The following is a 15,933-nucleotide window of genomic DNA, read 5'->3' as shown; positions in this document are numbered from 1 at the left end:
AGGAAGAAGAACTTGTTATAAATGCTATATACCAGCACCCATCCTAGATGTGAATTCAGAACTCTGGGGGTGAGGTCCAGCACTGCAATCTGACAAGCCTGCCAGAGGCATGCTCAAGTTAGAACCACTGCTTTACAGCCCGAATTGAGGTCTGATTCTTCTGAAAGAACTTTCTCACCGGTGTCAGCTTATGTCTATAAGCTTCTACCTTTTTCTTGAACTTTTAGGGCACTATTTCCTATGTTGCTCATATTAACACTTCATCAGTAACTTTCTCACTGGGTTTTTTTCAGCCAGTCTTTTCTCTATCATAAGATTGTATGCTCTTGTACAATACAATATCTGTTCCATCTAACTCACAAAAAGATGTATGGCCTGGGATGAGTTACTTAGGCTAAGGCCAAGTTTCTTCATCTGAAAAATGCAGATTATAGTAATTGCTGAATCTCACTGCCTAGCTGTCTGCTTCTTTAATGTCTGTTTTTGCTACTAAAATATAAGCTCTTTTTTGAGAATAAGGACTGAGCTATTCACATTCACTCTCATTCACCAAAGACCTAACACAAGACCTGAAACTTATCAGGAACTTGGTGAATATATGCTGAATGTCAAAGGAACGAGTGCAGTTTATCCAGGAGAAGAAAAGGCTGTTAAGAATTGGAAAACTAGTTTCTATCCCTTTCTTAGGTATTTCATTGCCAAAGTTAAAAATCCTAACATTTGGAGTCTTTTTTTGTTTTTTACCTAAATCTTTTTTCCCTGCAAATTCAATTTCTACTTATTTTGGCCTCAGTGGAGATGCAGAAAATCTGATCTGCGCATTAGCACTTTATGCATTTGAAAACTTACTAAATTAGGAAAATTTGAAATTTTATTTGGCTAAAATAGTCTTTATTTTTTTCTCTTCTTCTGTTTTTCCATGCTGGCAATTTTATCAAAAACAATGAATAATGAGGAAAAAAAACTGTACCACTAGAGATAATTGAATAGAGAATAATAAGCAGCTTATGTTTTATAACTAACAAGGGTATGTGTTAGGCTATCTGGTCAGATGTTGCTAGGAAAACATTATCTGGGAAGACTTTATGGGAAGAAGACAACTTCCAAAGAAGGCTCAAGTTCATAATTGAAAAGTTAAATGTGAGCTTTTTAATAGCTGCCAAAAATACTCCAACACAACACATTACTATTTCAGTCTTCTCTTGAATTATGTCATGTTACAAGGATGATGGAGGACAAGATTGCTTACGGTTTTATAGGCAGTTCATGATTTATTCCACTGTGCCAAAGACTTACCACAACTTAATTTCTCAGACAACCATAATGTCATAGGGACAGAGCCTAATGCAGGCTCCTATCTTCAGACTGACCTACACCGGAACCAACTCTCCCGATTTTTTGGTAAGAATTGGAGAACTGGTTTCTGTACCCTCCTTAGATATTCCACTGCCTATTTTAAAAACTCTACATTCAGAAAGTTGTTTTTGTATTTTTCATCTAAAGCTTTTTTTTTGTTTTTTATGTAGTTAAATTCAGTTTCTACTTATTTTGGCATTAGTAGAGATACAGAAAATTTGATCTGCACATTAGCACTTTATGCATTACTATATTAGGACACTCTGAAATTTTATTTGGCTAAAATAAATAGTACTAATTCCATTTACTTCTTCTCAAATACCCTATTGCCCAAGCCTCAAATCATCTTTATTACATCCTTTTAGGCCTCTATAACCTTGCCATGTCCTTCTAAGTTGTGCTTCTAAAACTTAAGTACAGTTGTTTATTAAAGGTTCATACAATTGCTTTTTAAAGGCCTCAGGAAAAGGAGACAGTTTATATTCTCAAGGTTCTCATATATTGCCCTTCTACTTAGGCAATTCAGAATCAATGTGATTTTTTTCTTTCCACTGGAAAGAAAACTCATTTAAAAGTGAATATTTAACTTCCAATTAAAAATGGCAGACTGAGCATGGCAACTACCTCTCCTTTCTCTCCAAAGATCCCTTTGAGATGACAGTAAAGGTTTTTTGTTTGCTGTTTGTTTGTTTGTTTTTAATAAAGGCAGAACCACGTTGGAAACCATAAGCTGGTCAAAAATGTTGAAGAATTCCTAGAATACAAAAACATATGTGATCAGAATAGACAGAAAGAGCCAAAGAAACCATAGCCCAAAATACTGGAAATAAGTAAGGGACATCTTTAGGAGCCCGAGAAAGGCTCCATGTTTGACATCACTAAATTCAAAGGGCAAGGTAGGCCAGTCACTGGCTTAATTCTTTAAAAGAGCATCCCTGTCCCACTCCTACCATAGTGTCTGGTAGTAGGAACTTCTGCACCTAGGCGAAAGCTCGAATATTACACTCTAAAGGAAGTGTGTGATTTATGCCCAAAGCTTTGTAGCGAGGGTTTGGGGAGCTGAGAAAGAATCACAAGAGAGGTTGAATATCTCCACAATATACAACAGATATGGAAAGGCTGTGTTCCTGGGTCATAACCATTTTCACTCTGGGACCTAGGCTAATGATTTCACTGCATAGGAAATTGCCCTTTGCCATGGTGGAGTGAAAAGGGAGAGTTCTGGAGGTTCTCAGAATAAATCCTCTGGCCTGGGAGTGACACATATCCCTCTACTCACAACTCATTGGCCAGAATTAGTCACATGACCCCATTCAAGCTCAAGAGGTCCAAGAAGTAACTTTACTAAGTGCTAGGAAGGGAAAAGCATCCTAAATAGTTGGTGAGCAGGATTCATGACTACCCTACTACCTAAAAGGATCAAGAATCAGATGAACAACAGAATTTGCATCATCAACACTGTGTGCTAGACAACAATGAAGCAATGCCTTCAAAATTATAAGAAAAAAATGAATGATTGCCTCGCATTCTGTTCCCACAACTGAACTACTAATTAAATGTGAAGACATGAAGAAATTCAGAAAATATATTACCCATTAACTAATTCTCAAACATTTCTTTATATGCTTGAATAAAATGAGATCACCAAGCTACAGGTATCATTTACATAAGATTTACATAAGAGTAGATCAGGTGCTTAAACTATGATGATGTTCAGCAAAATATTTGAGAAGGTGTACTGTGATATGAAATAATTTGGGCTCAAATATTTGACAACTCCCTTTCTTCTAAGGTATTGTTTTGGACAAAAACAAACAAATAAGTCTTGCCTTATTCAGGATCTATGATACTAGAGAATAAATTCTAATAATTCAAAATATTAATATAAACAATAGAAAGAAATGGGAATCAATAAACAAAGGGGAAAATACAGAACACTACAAAAATTATAAAAGAACATTTATGTGTATATTAAAAATTACATGTGTAATTATATATGTAACCATTATATATCTTATATTTTGATTCTCAATTTTTCTGATCAATTAATGTACAAGCACAAAGTATCTTAGATTACAAAAAAGAATATAAGTGGTAGGGAAATGGAAAATATAGAGATAAGAGTGAAAAAATGTCAAAGGCAGGGAAAGTGTGGTAAAACTTCATTTAAATAGCATTTGGCAATTCACAGAGCACTTTCATTGATGTCTCATTGGAACCCTTAATGGGACTCCAAGAAAATGGAGGTTCTGAGAATCTTTTCCTTAAAGTGGCAACTTCCCAACTAAAAAGCATATAATAAGACTTTAGTGTTTTTTCCATGCTTTTCCTACCTGGCTGTGAAGCAACCTAATCCATGTCAATGTACTAATTTTAAAAAGCTATCTTACAGCAGTGAATTTTTTAACCTTTTTGAGCTAAGGGCCCTTTTGAAAATCTGATGGAAGTTATAGATACTTTCTCAAAACAAACAGACAAAAAAGGAAACACGCATGGGCATATGACTTTGCAAAACACTTCATCAGGCTTATCAAGTTGCTAACACCCAGGCATGGAACACTGGAAACACAGGCCCAGGTTCAGCACCCGTCTTGTAGAGCATTTTAGGTCCTCATGATGCTGACACCAGTGGCCTAAACACCAGAATTGGCACATGGACGGGGCAAGACCATCTGTGCTTTTGACATGGTATGGAGCGAGCAGACTCTGCTTTTGCCCTGGAAGTTATAGGGGCTCTGTGGGGCCTCAGCAGGAGAGGTGAGGGAATGCAAAGGACAAAGAGACACCCCATAGATACAAGCAGAGTGGGGTTCTATACAAAATAAAGTGTCACCATGCAATCACATTACTGGCCTTTGCAGAGCACTTGGCAATCATGGTCACTTTCATGAACATTGTTTTATTGGAACCCCTCAGTGAGAGCTTAAACATTATGTTTTGAAGTAGGATGGCTGAGGAAGAGCAGCTCCACTTTATAAGGTGGGCCATTTAGCCTCACAGAGGTTAAGTGTCTTGCCTAGGATCATCCAAGGAGGTGGTGACAGAGTTGGGCCTCAAGATAAGGTTTCCTGACCATAATCAAATAATTTGTCCATTCTGCCCCCTCAGACTAGCCTTCTGTGTGGGTACAATGTGGAATACAATTTTGGACACTTGGAAAAGCCTCCTTTCTCTAAAAGAAAACAAGAACTTTCTATTCACAAGCAGAGATAAGGCTCAAATGCAAATTAAATGTTTTGTCACCTGGAAATAATTGCTATCAGCTATTGGAGGATGGGGATGGAAGTTGGCTGGGATGAAGGTGGACCTCCTATGTGGTGGTCTGTAGGGAGCCTGTCCAGGGGCAGAGGATGCCTGAGGAGAAGCTGGCAGAGGAAGTGGATTCCCTGCACACAATTGGGCCCTATTTCCCAAGTAGGCCTGGGACTCCTCCTGAGAATAATCCAAGATCATCAGGAGGTTGGAAAGAGAAGAAAAAGTGAAAATAACTCATTGTGTAGAGGCCTAGCCACTCAGGAACTGGGTCTTCCTGAGCATCATATCTCTGTGCAAAGTAGGCACTTAGGAATCGTCTGTTGTGAGTGGGGGAAGAACAAAAGTCATACTTCACCATGGGGCATCAAGATTCTTAACTACCTATGAGAACAATTGTGCAGACAGTCAAGAATAACCTGCCTACAAGTGACCCACCCAAGTAATGTAGCTGTGGTCAGAGGGAAGTTCTTGGGACACAGAAAACAGAGTGGGCTAAAATTGGGAATAACACTGTGGTAGTTGGGAGGGTCCCAGGCTGGCAGGCGGTGGACCCAATGATCTAAGAAACTTCTTTTGTCTGTAATTCCCCTATGGTTAAATGACAAACTGCTTTTATTGAGGGCAACTCAGTGGTTCATTTCCATAATAGGAAAGAAAAATATCCACCCATCAACTAAGATCTGCATCCTCTCGGCTGAGAGAAAAGACTTGCATAAGGGTCCTAAGAAATTGAGGTTCTTCTGATACAGCAGAGAGAAAGGCAAGACTGTGCTAGGGACCCGTTTCCTACTGTCTTGTATGATGACAGCCTCAATAGTGGCTAGGCTTCAAGACCTCCAAATACCAATGCCAATGAGTAGCATGACCGTCCTGCTTCCCTAAGTAGGCACCAACAGGAGCAGAGAGAGAGATACTGGGGAAGAAATCCTAGCTCCAAGATGTAACGCTCCTCTGCCCTCATGGAAGAGTTGAATAACTTTAGGAATATTCTCTGACCCAGGGTTTCTCAAGCCTTTGTCACTTACTTGCCACAGTCACAGATTTTACCCTATGCAAGGAATAGTTTTATTTGTATTTTTTTATTTTTTTCTAAAAATATGTCCACGTTTTTTTAACCTAATGCTAGAGCTTAACACCAAGGGTTCAGTATATAAGCAATTATTTTTCTAGAAACAACAAAATAGCTTCAGTTTTATGCTGCGTTTTGTGGCCTAAAAGTGCATTTTTTTACTATGATTTTTCTTTAAATACTTAGGTTCCTGGGGAATGACATCAGTCAGAACAGAAACTGGGGAAACACTTTGTACAAGTTTTTAAAATGTGGTTAAAAGTTGGGGTAAAAACAGATTCTTCCAATCAATGATAGTTTGGGAAGAAAGCGGTGTATACCCTACACCTCTCCTCTTCCCTGACCCTGGCTGTGCAAGCTACGAAGGAGGTGACTTCCATTCAGAACATGAAATACAACAAGCATGATGTACGTTTGTTCAAGATAATAACAAGGAAAGGCGACCATTTTTCAAAAGCAAAAATCACACTGCAAGTCAACGTGTATGTCTCTAAAAGAAAGCCTGGCCAAAGTGAAACACCAGCTGTTTAACAATTCTAGATGAAGTTTAATGTCTCTAATTCATTCCCACCAAGGTGAGTTACAGGAAGTGGAATTTATACGTTTCTAACCCAAATGACCTTCTCCAACTGGAAGGACCTCCCTAAAGAAGAAGAGAGAAATTAGCTGTACCACCCTCCTAGGGAATGGGTTGGTTTTGGTTTATTTGAATCATCAAGTATTTATTGCTTACAAAGTTTAGAGTCTGTGCTTTGTAAACCTGGTGAGTACAAACATAAAAAGACAGAAGGCCCACATGGGATGAGATGGAATTGAGCAAAGGAAGTATAAGGAAACAAATAATTGCAGTACAGTGTGACAAGTAACTTAAGGCACTAACAGTTGACATTTGTTGAGTGACCAGCAGATGATACACATTAACGCACTTAATCCTTACAAAAATCCACTTTACCTATGGAGAAACTGAGGCACAAAAGAGTCAAGTCACTTATTAAAGTGGCAGAGCCAGAAATTGAACCTAGACTGCCTTGATCCAGAGCCTTGGGCATCACAGGTCTGGGATTCTTCTGGAAAAGTGATCTGAAGGATGAACAGGAGTTCACTGGGCACATGGGGAGTAGGAGGACAGGAAGCTGAGATATGACACTCTGGTTCCAGAAAACAGTGTGTATGAAACGTCTGTGAAATGTCCATTTGAATATGATGTGATGCTAGAGTGTTCCAAGGTGAGTTAGGAGGCCGAGTTCCCACTTTTTAGGCCACTAGTTTTCATTACTCATTTATTAAGCATGTACTATGTGCCGGGTACTACATTCAGTACTAAGAACATAAGCATGAAGAGGGCACCATCACACCCCTATGGCAGGAGGGTCATAATGTTTGATTTGAAAATCCATTGAGTTTGGGTAAATTGTTTGGGGTGGCATAAACTCTTAAACTTTTAAAACTAAATTAGAACTGGGAAATCTGTCAAATTTGGGGTTTCTGCTGTACACCTCAGTAAAACCAAACAAATAAGCAACAACAACCAAGATCCCCAGTATCTTCCCCCCATGGCAAAACACTTTTATTTTCCGTAAATGCTTTAATCAGTTTGAAGTATTGGTTTAAACGTTTAGGGGGTACTTGAGAGCTTTAAGCATCAAACGGACTTTTAAAGTGGCTTTTCCTGTTAACATAATGTTTCTTGTAACCAGTCAGTTGTGCCAAAACTCACTGTACAAAGCAATGCTGCCAGGTGGGGCTGTATTTCGGCAGTAATGGATCGACCTTTTAGAAGGCCCTACTTTTTTTTTTTTCCTGTGTTCGGTTCACATTTTTTATGTCTTGGTGCACAGCTTCCAGAATCTCGCTTTGCCATCTTGTAAATCAGTTTGCATTATTCGTGATAATACTTACCCTTTATTATAATTACCGCAAGTCATGGGAAGGTTCAACTGTTTCATTAGTTGACTGAGAACAACAAAGTCTAAAGTTTCATTGAAATCAGATGTAATGTTTGTGTTCCAAGGTCAGCTGGAAACTAATAGGAATAATTTAAGCCATAATATCCCAACTGAGGCTGAGCCACGCTAATCATCCTGCAGATCGTACTGGAGTGGTTCTGAAGGGAAAAAAAAAATCACATCCTATTTCTCCCTCATTAAGTATACTGAAGCCCAACGTTATAAGAGGAAAGAATTAATCGATAGCAGGGTGGTCACAGCCCATGCCTCGGGAACCACTCATAGGTGACCCTCAGCAGCCAGGAGCCACAACCAAGTGAGTGTTAGGAGAGCTCGTTCTCCTCTCTCCTTCCCCCTATTTTTTCTTTTAAGTTCTTTTTTCCCTCTCCCTTAACCAAGCAAGTGTGCAGTCAGGGGATCCTGAGAATGTCTGGAAGCTTCTACAAAGTTCTCTGATACCCTCTCACCCTCGGCAGAGCTGGAAGTGGAAAGAGGCTTGAGAGTGAGGAAGGAAAGTGTGTGGCAGGGAGGAGCTTGACCCTCAAAGCTTCCTCTTTTAGCACAAGAGCCAACTGAAAATCTTCCTGTGATAACCTCTGGCCTTTTATCTAAAACTTGTTCGTCTTTTACCTGTAATCATTATGTTGAATTAACGAAGAAATGAGTCTAGCAAAATAAGGGACTCCCCTTCCTCACCGTGAGGGGAGGAGCCTCTTCCCCTGCAGGGTCCTGTCCTGTCAGCCCCCAGGTATGTCTCTTCTTCCATGAATAAAAGCAAGCTGAGAAGACTATTCTTCTACAAGTTGCAAACCTAAAAGAAGGACTTTCTAAGGCAACATCCATATGGAATACATACAGTCATCATCTAACCAGTGGTTGTGGAGTTTTAAACAGAGGTGGATGTGGAAACATTTTATAGGTTATTAGCAGTTCTGAATCTGTCAGCCTCACAGAGTAAATGCAAGCTTCTAGGACCGGAAATTTCTAGACTGCCCCCACCATACCTACCCTCTTCTCTCCATCTGCTTTGAAGGGGAGGGGACGGGGGGGCCAGAGGTCAAAGTCATATCTCTTTGTGCTTTGGGGGTACATATAAGTCCACAGACCTCTAAGTAGCAACAGTTGGGGGGAATGTTGGCAAGGAGGATATAATTGTTAGCACAGAGGGTGCCAGACCAGGGATCAAAGAGTTGCCCCTGGCTGGAAGAAACTTAGAAGCCTTGGTGCTGTGGTTCTGTAACCCTCACGCTGCTATTCCCAGTCTATCTAGGCATTCACCAAGGTCTCTCTCCCTTCCTTTTATTTTCTAAGTCTCTCCGTGTCTTCATCCCTGTAATTACTTACTCTTTGCAAAATGCTTTCAAATATTAGGCCGAGGCACAGGAAACTTGCAGTGGAAGTCTGTTTTGCCCTACAAATAGATGTTTCATCTAGTACAACCTAATGTATTGTCTCATTTTATTCCTTTTTGTGGATGGAGCCCATTAGTTGTGCAGAGCCTCAGCCCCTGAGGTCATATAACAAAGGAAGTAGCCCACATAGAACTTGAACCTGGTTTTCTGACTCCAAATCCAGTGCTTTTCCACGCTGAATGACTGCCTCCTGCTGTGTGAGCTGACCCCAGAAGAGAAGAGTGAGAACAAAAGATGCATCAGGTCCTGGGTTCTTTCTTACAAGTGATAGAATCACCATGGGTTTGAGCCCCCTGTGCAGGCAATCTCTCTTCAAGGGTACCTGATATCAAATATGTGGAAATGTACCTACATTTCATAGTATAATTTTTATACATTTTATAAAATTGATGCTTATATTCTTATGCTAAAAATTATTTGGCTATAGATAGCATACTTAATTCACAGTTGACTGATTTCTTGATCACTTGGCAAAATGATAAAATCTAGCTGACAAATTGCTTTTAAATATAATGGAAATTTCATGAATTCTAAATTTAACACTAAATGAATTTGACATAGTCTTATGTTTTGGAGACATTTAATTAAACATTTATTAATTTCATGTTGCCTTTTTTGCATTTTGAATAATTTTTTTAAATTTCGTCTTTTAAACTGTTTCTTAGGTCCTTGGAAATCTCAGAGGCTCCAGGTATTATGCCTTTAATACTCAATGTGGAAAATAACCTGGCAATGTCTGCTGGCCCCAGTGAGTGTGTGGACATACATTCATTACCCATTTGCTGCACCATAAGTAGAAGACCTAGTCTTCTCCATTAAACCTAATGTCAATGTTTTGAAAAGTTCTTGTCACTGAAAAGCTTCCCTGATCCCACTGACAAATAGACTATCATAGAGTTTGCTGATCCCACACCAATTCAAAGCCAGTAAAACCTGGAGTAACTGGAATGTTTGAGTCTTCTGATTAAAGGAATTTTGAGCTGTCTCAGAGTTAACCAGAAAGCATGTTTCCTTTAGTTCTTCTTGTCTTAACTTACTTTGCAACCCTAGAAAATAGCATATATGGAACAAAATGAGATCTTTCATGATGAGGATTATCCACAGCCAACGTCAATTTCAACTGAATGGGCTCTGATGGTGTGTTTTTTTTTTTAATTTTTTAATGTTTATTTATTCTTTGAGAGAGAGAAAGAGAGACAGAGCATGAGTGGGGGAGGGGCAGAGAGGGAGGGAAACACAGGATCCAAAGCAGGCTCCAGGTTCTGAGCTGTCAGCACAGAGCCCAACACAGGGCTCGAACTCACAAACCGTGAGATCGTGAGGTGAGCCGAAGTTGGCCACTCAACTAACTGAGCCACCCAGGCGCCCCTCTGATGGTGTTTTTTAAGTTTGGGATGGCACAGCACTAGTTCCTGAATGTTGATTTTCTTTTTAAAAAACAAATTCCTGCTTTCAGCTATTCTTACAGACTTGGATCTTTTCTGGTGAACGTGGAGTGCAGAAGTGCTGAGTGTTTCTGCCGGTCAGTGTATTTGCTGACATTACAGTGTAAAGGCCAGTGAAACATTTAATCAATTCAATCAACAGTCAACATTCAATTAATCAATCTTACTAAAAAAATTGAGGGAAAATCCTTTAACTTTTTGAGCAACGCTCTATTCTGCACCTAATATAATGGGCTTTTACCCTTCTCTGCATCAGTACTCCTACCATATTAATAGGAGAGATATGTTTCTTTTATATTAGGGAAAAACATACTTTCTCAAACATTTATCATGATGTGATAGACTTTTAAACTAAGCTCCACACTTCATTAAGAAAACAAGTCTCAATATTGTTAGCCTGTAAATAAGAGTGATGGTGACACTTTCTTCATTCTGATTCACTCACTGACTCATTCATGATCACTCATTTATTCATCTAGCAAATGTTTATTGAGCATATACACTGTGTTAGGTACTAGTAGGACACAGTATTAAAAGATGAAAATACCCTCACTTTGAATTCGATGCTATCATTAAGATCTCAACACACACATAAACACGTATGTGTGTGCTCACCTCCCCCACACCACCCCCACCCCAAAATCTTAACTGGCTGGTATAAAAGTACCAATACCACCAATTTTTGTTTCCAGAAGTTTAACTGAGTCAACGCTATTTATGTGCAAGGCCCTACTTTGGGCACTATGTATAAACATTTCTTCAACAAAAATCTACTGAGTGTCTATCATTTACCAATACTTAGCTGGTCACTGGAGTTACAGAGGTGCATAAGAAAAGGTCTCTCTTCTCAACTATTTCCCCTTGTTGTGGGGGTGATAGGTATATAAACAAACGCATTCAAAACCATTGTTTGGTGCACAATGGAGCTGGCATTCTACACAGAGTGGGAACACACACAAGGAAAAGATGAAGTTTGTAAGCTTTGAGCTTTTTCTTTCTGAGCATCTCTGGATATTTTGTCGTCCAGAGCTGTCCAGATGAGCTTGCAGGTTGTATGCTGCTGAACATAAGGGGCAGTATTTATGACAGATTAGTGCATTTTAAATAATAATTACCAATAGAATTAAAATAATAATATTGATACGGGAATGCAAGCTGGTGAAGCCACTCTGGAAAACAGTATGGAGGTTCCTCAAAAAACTAAAAATAGAACCACCCTACAACCCAGCAATTGTACTGCTAGGCATTTATCCAAGGGACACAGGAGTGCTGTTTCAAAGGGACACGTGCACCCCCATGTTTATAGCAGCACTATGGACAATAGCCAAAGTATGGAAAGAGCCCAAATGGCCATCGATGGATGAATGGATAAAGAAGATGTGATTATATATATATATATATATATATATACACACACACACACACACACACACACACATATACACACACACACAACGGAGTATTACTCAATAATCAAAAAGAATGAAATCTTGCCATTTGCAACTACGTGGATGGAACTGGAGGGTATTATGCTAAGTGAAATTAGTCAGTCAGAGAAAGACAAAAATCATATAACTTCACTCATCTGAGGACTTTAAGAGGCAAAACGGATGAACGTAAGGGAAGGGAAACAAAAATAATATAAAAACAGGGAGGGGGACAAAACAGAAGAGACTCATAAATATGGAGAATAAACTGAGGGTTACGGGAGGGGTTATGGGAGGGGGGATGGGCTAAATGGGTAAGGGGCACTAAGGAATCTACTCCTGAAATCATTGTTGCACTATATGCTAACTAATTTGGATGTAAATTTAAAAAAATAAAAAATTAAATTAAAAAAATAATATTGATAAAATGTTTTTAACAAAAACCAATATACTTCAACAATTTTCTGGCAGGAGAATGAAGTGTCTTGAGCAAGCGGTGCTTTTTCTAGAGTGCACAGAGATGCGCATGAACCGAGGGCTGTGGAAGAGTAGACATCCCCAGTTAGACAAGGTGGGAGGACATTCCAGGTGAAAGGAATGGTTGTACAAGACATGGACTAGCATGGTGCCCTAGGGAAACTGGAGCTAATTCCATATGCTTGCACTGGAGCGTGCCTGGCTGAGGAAGGAGGCTGCAAAGGTAGGCACTGACTCAATCACATGATCACAGACTCTACCCGGGTCCATTGTTAACTTTCAGCGTCATACCTTCCTGTGCTGTAACTCTGCCTTCTCCCACAAGTAAACCAGATGCTGGTCTTTCACGGTTTCACGGATCCATTATGCTAATTGGAGAGGTTGTGACTTTATCCTAATTTCCCAAGGCATCTGTAAAAGTCAGTGAGGGATTTATCAATACCATTTATTGGTATTCCTCAGTAAAGAAAATTTGTCTACAGTTGTGTATGCTTACTGCTTTTTTCTACCCAAGTAAAGTCTTTCTTAAGCCATGGATGTAGTGTCTTGTGGGAATCCCAAAAGAATCTCTAGGATTCTACAGATCTGAGAGCTACTCTTACTGCAGACCTGCTCATCGTGCAGCTTTTCACTTATGCTACTCAACATCATGTTCATTACCAATCCTTCTGACAATCCTTGCTTGGTTGTCAGTATCTTCCCCCTTCTCTTTTTAATATTGCCATCTTTTATTTCTATCATATGAATCCAGGTAAAACTCGGGTGACTCAGGTTAAAATACCACTATTCCTAAACTAAGCAGAACACTGAGATCTAATATCTTTAGTAAAAGCCCTTTGCTTGTGAGTAGCCCACTGGTGGGCACCCTGACCGTTCTCTTTGTTGAGGGACATGGCCCATTTAGTCACTGCCTTTTCCCACTGGTAAGCCAGTTGGTGAAGATTTTGATTGACACCTCTGATTCTAAGTAACAGTGAAGAACGTTGGCTAGGTTATGAAAGAAAGGAATGTATGGGAAAGATATGGAGGGGCTAAAGGAGAAAAGCTGAGTGAAGATTCATACTGGGAAAAGTTCAGGACTGAGATCAGCTCTGGGGTTCCAGGTGACAAGAAATGGACAATATTGGCAGTAATGGACAGTATTGGCAAGGCACTGCTCCTAGGAGTGAGCACTCAGCCATCCTTGTTATCCTGTGCTGAAGGCTCAAAGCTCAGGAGAGCATGTCTGATTGACCCAGCTTGAGTCAGGCACTCAATCACTGGGATGGAGAGAGAAGGGATATCTTAATTGACAGACCCTCAAGACTGCACTTAATGGAGTCAGGTGATTTCCTGCAAAGGAAACTGGAATCTGGTTACCAAAAGGAAGGAAGGAAGAAAGGAAGGAAGGAAGGAAGGAAGGAAGGAAGGAAGGAAGGAAGGAAGGAAAGAAAGAAAGAAAAAGAACAGAAAGGAAGGAGAAAAAGAAAGGAGAAAAAGAAAAAAAAAGGAAGGAAGGAAGGAAGAAACAAGGAAAAAGAAAGAGAAAGAAAGAAAAAGAAAAAGAGTGGGAGTGAGGGTGGACACTGATGGTCAGAAAAAATAATTGTCCACTACAATATTTTTTTCTCTTTTTTCAAACTATGAAAATCCTGCCTTCCTTCTTCTGGTTATTGGTAGAGGAGTTTTAAGAGCCCCCTGGAATCTTAGGAGCTAAAATATAGTAAGAAACACATGTAGTGGGAGTGACAAGACTTCGGGGTTTATCTTTCCCCCTTTTCTGATTTCCTCAGTCAGCTATTCTTTTCTGATTCCATTTTATAATTATCAATCATACACACTTGGAAATGTGAAAATAGAAGGAGGAAAATCATTGGGGAGAGATGAATTTTTTTTGTTAAGGAAATCTTTTCTTTTTTTTTTTTTAAACTTGACTTAGAATAATGGTATTTCTTCAATTTGCTATATGCAAAGTAACAGAGAGCTTAGTGTGTCCCAGAGATGGATTAGACAGATGTAGCACTTAACTATTAACATTTGTGAGGTTCATTCCCACCAGTGAGATTTGTGAGCAGCTTCTATGAGATGCTATGCAAAATCGGTTTAGTACTTTCCTCATTTGTCACTGTGCCGTGAAACTGGTAAAATATAGAGGAAACAGAAAATTGGGCACATCTGTGAATTTGGTCGTGTCCTGATTATAGCAATGCAATTCCACATATGTGCATGTTTTCACAGGAGAACAGGTTTCTATTTGACTCCCAACTCCATCAATGCTCAGCTGATGTTTTATAGCTCCCTTGGGCTAAGCATGCCCTCCCTCTACAGAGCCAAAACAGTAGCTTAGCTATAAGATTCACTGGCACCACTTCGGTATCTATTTTCTTAAATTATGGCAAATGGGGGTTTGGGGCACACATATGTCAACCCCACCTACATATTTCTCCTACAATAATGCTTGGCACATTTATACCACCTCTTAGCAGAGATCCCCAAACACTAAACATTTATTCATTCTTACATTAAAAACAGTTCAGGAGCTCTCATAACTCCCATGTACAGAGAAGTAAAGGTGTAAGGCCCATAGCCCATGAATGAACACATAATTTTAAGTATTAACCATCTCTTTCTCCTTCTCAAAACAAAGTGACAAGTGCTCGAAGCTGAAATAATGTCAGTAGTGACATTAACATGCACGATGATATTTGATATCAGAGGCTCTCACACTTGGGTGTGCATGAGGATCACCCAGAAATCGGGTTAAGATGCAGATTGCCCACCTCTGATCCCAAAAGTCTGGGGTGGGGCCCAGGCATACACACTTTTCATGAACACCCTCCCCCCGGTGATTGAGAGGACCACTCACTGAGAAACGCTGGTGAAATAATCTAATTACAAGCTCATCAACAGAGAAACAGCAGCAGAGCCCAGAGGTGACTGTAAATCCTAGTTTCAAAGCAGGCCTCTCCTTTTTCCCCAAACACCCTCCAATGCCAAATAATTTTTCCATGTTTGAAAAGTATTCCTGGAGTGCCAGCTGTCATTATCACCACAGCTTAGGAGGGCCCAGAAGGATAAATCACCTTAAAAGAAAGAATAATGTCAAAATTAAAGCTTGATGGGGCGCCTGGGTGGCGCAGTCGGTTGGGCGTCCGACTTCAGCCAGGTCACGATCTCGCGGTCCGTGAGTTCGAGCCCCGCGTCAGGCTCTGGGCTGATGGCTCAGAGCCTGGAGCCTGTTTCCGATTCTGTGTCTCCCTCTCTCTCTGCCCCTCCCCCGTTCGTGCTCTGTCTCTCTCTGTCCCAAAAATAAATAAATGTTGAAAAAAAAAATTTAAAAAAAAAAGCTTGACTCTAGTTTTGGATTCATTTACATAGTCAGTCAAAGGAACATGGTCTCAGTTTGTCCTGCCAGGACTTGGAACCATCTTGGTCACTCAGAAGAAGAAGGAGCCATTTCCAGAAACCATTTTCAGAAGCAGAATCCATATCTCTATAGGGATTTTGCTCACATCCATCAAACTACTTCTCATGTGGCAAGTGAGCCTTCTAAAACAATATGGTCTG

This window comes from Puma concolor, chromosome C1 (assembly GCF_028749965.1).
Source record: "Puma concolor isolate L17-30 chromosome C1, mPumCon1.1.hap2, whole genome shotgun sequence".
In the NCBI taxonomy this organism is placed as follows: Eukaryota; Metazoa; Chordata; class Mammalia; order Carnivora; family Felidae; genus Puma; species Puma concolor.
This window is presented reverse-complemented; position numbering follows the sequence as displayed.